We start from the raw sequence: 7500 nt of genomic DNA, 5'->3' as shown, positions 1-7500 counted from the left end.
GCACAGGTGGAGGTGGACCTGCTTGTGACGTCATGTAATGTGGTGCACAGGTGGAGGTGGACCTGCTTGTGACGTCATGTGAGGTGGTGCACAGGTGGAGGTGGACCTGCTTGTGACGTCATGTAATGTGGTGCACAGGTGGAGGTGGACCTACTTGTGACGTCATGTAAGGTGGTGCACAGGTGGAGGTGGACCTGCTTGTGACGTCATGTAATGTGGTGCACAGGTGGAGGTGGACCTGCTTGTGACGTCATGTAATGTGCACAGGTGGAGGTGGACCTGCTTGTGACGTCATGTAATGTGGTGCACAGGTGGAGGTGGACCTGCTTGTGACGTCATGTAATGTGGTGCACAGGTGGAGGTGGACCTACTTGTGACGTCATGTAAGGTGGTGCACAGGTGGAGGTGGACCTGCTTGTGACGTCATGTGAGGTGGTGCACAGGTGGAGGTGGACCTGCTTGTGACGTCATGTAATGTGGTGCACAGGTGGAGGTGGACCTACTTGTGACGTCATGTAAGGTGGTGCACAGGTGGAGGTGGACCTGCTTGTGACGTCATGTAATGTGGTGCACAGGTGGAGGTGGACCTGCTTGTGACGTCATGTAATGTGGTGCACAGGTGGAGGTGGACCTGCTTGTGACGTCATGTAATGTGGTGCACAGGTGGAGGTGGACCTGCTTGTGACGTCATGTAATGTGGTGCACAGGTGGAGGTGGACCTGCTTGTGACGTCATGTAATGTGGTGCACAGGTGGAGGTGGACCTGCTTGTGACGTCATGTAATGTGGTGCACAGGTGGAGGTGGACCTGCTTGTGACGTCATGTAATGTGGTGCACAGGTGGAGGTGGACCTGCTTGTGACGTCATGTAAGGTGGTGCACAGGTGGAGGTGGACCTGCTTGTGACGTCATGTAATGTGGTGCACAGGTGGAGGTGGACCTGCTTGTGACGTCATGTGAGGTGGTGCACAGGTGGAGGTGGACCTGCTTGTGACGTCATGTAATGTGGTGCACAGGTGGAGGTGGACCTACTTGTGACGTCATGTAAGGTGGTGCACAGGTGGAGGTGGACCTGCTTGTGACGTCATGTAATGTGGTGCACAGGTGGAGGTGGACCTGCTTGTGACGTCATGTAAGGTGGTGCACAGGTGGAGGTGGACCTGCTTGTGACGTCATGTAATGTGGTGCACAGGTGGAGGTGGACCTGCTTCTTCTTTGTGTCCTGCAGGAGAACAACTGTTGTGTGTGTGCAACATACATCTCACTGTTGTGTGTGTGCAACATATTGTTGTGTGTGTGCAACATATTGTTGTGTGTGTGTGCAACATACATCCATCTCACTGTTGTGTGTGTGCAACATATTTTTGTGTGTGTGCAACATACGTCTCACTTTTGTGTGTGTGCAACATATTGTTGTGTGTGTGCAACATATTGTTGTGTGTGTGCAACATATTGTTGTGTGTGTGCAACATATTGTTGTGTGTGTGTGCAACATACATCCATCTCACTGTTGTGTGTGTGTGCAACATCCATCTCACTGTTGTGTGTGTACAACATATTGTTGTGTGTGTGCAAAATACATCTCACTGTTGTGTGTGTGCAACATATTGTTGTGTGTGTGCAACATCCATCTCACTGTTGTGTGTGCAACATCCATCTCACTATTGTGTGTGTGCAACATATTGTTGTGTGTGCAACATACATCCATCTCACTGCTGTGTGTGTGCAACATATTGTTGTGTGTGCAACATACGTCTCACTGTTGTGTGTGTGCAACATATTGTTGTGTGTGTGCAACATACGTCTCACTGTTGTGTGTGTGCAACATATTGTTGTGTGTGTACAACATACATCCATCTCACTGTTGTGTGTGTACAACATATTGTTGTGTGTGCAACATATGTCTCACTGTTGTGTGTGTGCAACATACGTCTCACTGTTGTGTGTGTGCAACATATTGTTGTGTGTGTGCAACATATTGTTGTGTGTGTGCAACATACATCTCACTGTTGTGTGTGTGCAACATATTGTTGTGTGTGTGCAACATACATCCATCTCACTGTTGTGTGTGTGCAACATATTGTTGTGTGTGTGCAACATACATCTCACTGTTGTGTGTGTGCAACATCCATCCATCTCACTGTTGTGTGTGTGCAACATATTGTTGTGTGTGTGCAACATACATCTCACTGTTGTGTGTGTGCAACATCCATCCATCTCACTGTTGTGTGTGTGCAACATATTGTTGTGTGTGTGCAACATACATACGTCTCACTGTTGTGTGTGTGCAACATATTGTTGTGTGTGTGCAACATTTGCTGTGTGTTCAACATCCATCCATCTCACTGTTGTGTGTGCAACATATTGTTGTGTGTGTGCAACATCCATCTCACTGTTGTGTGTGCAACATATTGTTGTGTGTGTGCAACATCCATCTCACTGTTGTGTGTGCAACATTTGCTGTGTGTGCAACATCCATCTCACTGTTGTGTGTGTGCAACATATTGTTGTGTGTGTGCAACATCCATCTCACTGTTGTGTGTGCAACATATTGTTGTGTGTGTGCAACATCCATCTCACTGTTGTGTGTGCAACATATTGTTGTGTGTGTGCAACATCCATCTCACTGTTGTGTGTGCAACATTTGCTGTGTGTGCAACATCCATCTCACTGTTGTGTGTGTGCAACATTTTGTTGTGTGTGTGCAACATCCATCTCACTGTTGTGTGTGCAACATATTGTTGTGTGTGTCCAACCTCCATCAGACTACTTCTGCAGGCCAGAAAGGCGCAGCTGCTCCCCCAAGAGGGTCAGCGTCATTCCGCGCGCGTGTTCTCTCCTTGATTATACGCGGCCAGCCCATCAAAGCCGCCATAATTACTGTCATTTCAACCTTATTTATTCTAATGCAGTTTCCCTTCTCTGCGGGTAATTATGAGCAATTTTTACCTCTCTCTTTCTCTTTCTCTTTCTCTCTCTCTGTCTCTCACAGGATCTTTTTTGGGGGTCCGGGGGCCGCGGACAAAAGAGACGCGCGGCTCTGAAAGAAACACGCTGCTGCAAAAATGGAGAAGGGGAACATTTTTTTTTTTTTAAATGGCGAAATAGGTGAGCTGCTGTTCTGTCAGACTGACTGTGACGTGCAGGGGGGGGGGGGGGGGGGCTGAGGATGAGGAGGATGAGGATGAAGATGCCGCTGCTGCAAATTGCTTGCAGGTGGAGGAGGATGCAGACGTAAGCATGCACACACGCGCGCACACACACACACACACTCACTCACACAAACACACACTGACGCACTCACGCGCACACACACATGCACGTGCACATACACACGTACACACATACACACACACATTTGCACACTCACGTGCACGTACACACGCACATGCACGTGCACCACACTCATGCACACACACACACACACACATGTACGTGCACACACACTCATGCACAATCACACACGAGCACGTGCACTCACACGCACATGCCCACACACTTGCACGTGCACACACACTCACGCGTACACAGACAAGCACGTGCACACACACACACACATGCACACGAGCACGTTCACAAACACACACACATGTACACGCAAGTGCACACACACACACACTTGCACGTGCACACACACTCATGCGTACACAGACAAGCACGTGCACACACACACACGTGCACACGAGCACGTTCACAAATACACGCGTATGTACACACAAGTGCACACACACACACACATGCATGTGCGCACACACACATGCACAAACACACGCAAGCATGTTCACAAACACACACACACACAAGTGCACAAACACATGCACACGCCAGTGCACACGCGCACACACTCATGCGCACACACGCAAGCACGTTCACAAACACACACAAACACACACACACACACACACACACACACACACACACACACACACGCACACAAGTGCACACACATGCACACGCCAGTGCACACGCGCACACAAACATGCACGTGCGCACACACTTTTGCACACTCACTCGCACACACGCGCACCCACGTGCACACACACACACACACACACACACACACACACACACACACACACACACACACACACGTGTCACAATGAGCACACGTGCACGCTGGGAAAAAGTGGCATTGAGGATGAATATTGATAAAGCAGGTGAGATATAAAAGCAGGTGAGATATAAAAGCATGCACGAGTGACGTGAACAAAAAAAACCCACCTTTAAGCTTCAGGTGAAAGGCAAACCTGCGTAAAAGTTGAAAAACAAGACGAATTCCCACGCACGCGCTCACGCCCGCACGTCATGATGTCATCTGCAGGGCGCAGCAAACATGAGTGAAGATGTCTGCTTTATTCCTCCTCTTTATAGCAAATGCTGATTATTAGCATAAATGTTTACTCCTCATTACGCTGATGACATTGTGCACTCCGGGTCTTGGTAATCTTTGCGGGGGGGGGAATTATGAGTCTTTTTTTTTTTTTTTTAACACCCTCCCCGAAATGTGAAAGCAGCAGCAATTGAGGCTTAATTCTGCCTGGGCTGCACACTGACGTCATCAGTTGTCAAGTTGCTGCATGACTACAACTCTTGCACTTTATTGTGTACACTGTTTATAATGTACAGTGTTTATAATGTACAGTGTTTATGGTGCACACTGTTTATAATGTACACTGTTTATAATGTACAGTGTTTATGGTGTACACTGTTTATAATGTACACTGTTTATAATGTACAGTGTTTATGGTGCACACTGTTTATAATGTACACTGTTTATAATGTACAGTGTTTATGGTGTACACTGTTTATAATGTACACTGCTTATCATGTACCGTGTTTATGGTGTACACTGTTTATTGTGTTACTGTTTATTGTGTACAGTGTTTATGATGTACTGTACAGTGTTTGTGGTGTACAGTGTTTATGATGTACAGTGTTTATGGTGTACAGTGTTTATGATGTATACTGTTTATGGTGCACAGTGTTTACGGTGTACAGTGTTTATGATGTACAGTGTTTATGGTGTACAGTGTTTATGATGTACACTGTTTATGGTGTACAGTGTTTACGGTGTACAGTGTTTATGATGTACAGTGTTTATGATGTACAGTGTTTACGGTGTACAGTGTTTATGATGTACAGTGTTTATGGTGTACAGTGTTTATGATGTACAGTGTTTATGGTGTACAGTGTTTATGGTGTACAGTGTTTATGGTGTACAGTGTTTATGATGTACAGTGTTTACGGTGTACAGTGTTTATGATGTACACTGTTTATGGTGTACAGTGTTTATGATGTACAGTGTTTATGGTGTACGGTGTTTATGGTGTACAGTGTTTATGATGTACACTGTTTATGATGTACAGTGTTTATGGTGTACAGTGTTTATGGTGTACAGTGTTTATGGTGTACAGTGTTTATGATGTACAGTGTTTATGGTGTACAGTGTTTATGATGTACACTGTTTATGGTGTACAGTGTTTATGATGTACAGTGTTTATGGTGTACGGTGTTTATTGTGTACAGTGTTTATGATGTACAGTGTTTATGGTGTACAGTGTTTATGGTGTACAGTTTTTATGATGTACAGTGTTTATTGTGCACAGTCCTTATGATGTACAGTGTTTATGATGTACAGTGTTTATGGTGTACAGTGTTTATGATGTACACTGTTTATGGTGCACAGTGTTTACGGTGTACAGTGTTTATGATGTACAGTGTTTATGGTGTACAGTGTTTATGATGTACACTGTTTATGGTGTACAGTGTTTACGGTGTACAGTGTTTATGATGTACAGTGTTTATGGTGTGCAGTGTTTACGGTGTACAGTGTTTATGATGTACAGTGTTTATGGTGTACAGTGTTTATGATGTACACTGTTTATGATGTACAGTGTTTATGGTGTACAGTGTTTATGGTGTGTAATGTTTATGATGTACAGTGTTTATGGTGTACAGTGTTTATGATGTACAGTGTTTATGATGTACAGTGTTTATTGTGTACAGTGTTTATTGTGCACAGTGTTTATGATGTACAGTGTTTATGATGTACAGTGTTTATGGTGTACAGTTTTTATGATGTACAATGTTTATTGTGCACAGTGCTTATGATGTACAGTGTTTATGATGTACAGTGTTTATGATGTACAGTGTGGATGATGTTGATGCTGCAGTAAAAGTGAGACCCCACATTAGGAGGACTTCAATAGTTCAGAAAGATGTTAGTAATTGCAGGTTTTCACCCGTGAATGAAATCCCAGTGAGGACAAAGAAGTGTGACATTTACATCTTGCACTATTTGGAGGAACACAACTAAGTACATTATAGTCAGCGCCCACAGACGCTGCATCCAAATATGAATTTATTTTTATCCACGCTGAAAGAGAAGTGTTTTATTCCTTTTCTACACTTCTTTCTTCTCCAATTGCTTACACACTGAATTTTGCATTTTCACACACTTCACAAAAGTCTGCACACAGTAAACATAACCACTGTGCAGATGTGCACAATATTAATATCAACAATTAATATAATTATATTAATACTAATAAGTTGTATTCAAACCCGTTTCCATACGAGTTGGGAAATTGTGTTAGATGTAAATATAAACAGAATACAATGATTTGCAAATCCTTTTCAAGCCATATTCAGTTGAATATGCTACAAAGACAACATATTTGATGTTCAAACTGATAATAATTTTTCTTTTTGCAAATAATCATTAACTTTAGAATTTGATGCCAGCAACACGTGACAAAGAAGTTGGGAAAGTTGGCAATAAATACTGATAAAGTTAAGAAATGCTCATCAAACACTTATTTGGAACATCCCACAGGTGTGCAGGCTAATTGGGAACAGGTGGGTGCCATGATTGGCTATAAAAACAGCTTCCCAAAAAATGCTCAGTCTTTCACAAGAAAGGATGGGGCGAGGTACACCCCTTTGTCCACAACTGCGTGAGCAAATAGTCAAACAGTTTAAGAACAACCTTTCTCAAAGTGCAATTGCAAGAAATTGAGGGATTTCAACATCTACGGTCCATAATATCATCAAAAGGTTCAGAGAATCTGGAGAAGTCACTCCACGTAAGCGGCATGGCCGGAAACCAACATTGAATGACCGTGACCTTCCATCCCTCAGAACGGCACTGTATCAAAAACCGACATCAATCTCTAAAGGATATCGCCACATGGGCTCAGGAACACTTCAGAAAACCACTGTCACTAAATACAGTTGGTCGCTACATCTGTAAGTGCAAGTTAAAGCTCTACTATGCAAAGCGAAAGCCATTTATCAACAACATCCAGAAACGCCGCCAACTTCTCATGGCCCGAGATCATCTAAGATGGACTGATGCAAAGTGGAAAAGTGTTCTGTGCTCTGACGAGTCCACATTTCAAATTGTTTTTGGAAATATTCGACATTGTGTAATCCAGACCAAAGGGGAAGCGAACCATCCAGACTGTTATCGACGCAAAGTTGAAAAGCCAGCATGTGTGAT

Source organism: Nerophis ophidion, linkage group LG19 (genome assembly GCF_033978795.1).
Source record: "Nerophis ophidion isolate RoL-2023_Sa linkage group LG19, RoL_Noph_v1.0, whole genome shotgun sequence".
In the NCBI taxonomy this organism is placed as follows: domain Eukaryota; kingdom Metazoa; phylum Chordata; class Actinopteri; order Syngnathiformes; family Syngnathidae; genus Nerophis; species Nerophis ophidion.
This window is presented reverse-complemented; position numbering follows the sequence as displayed.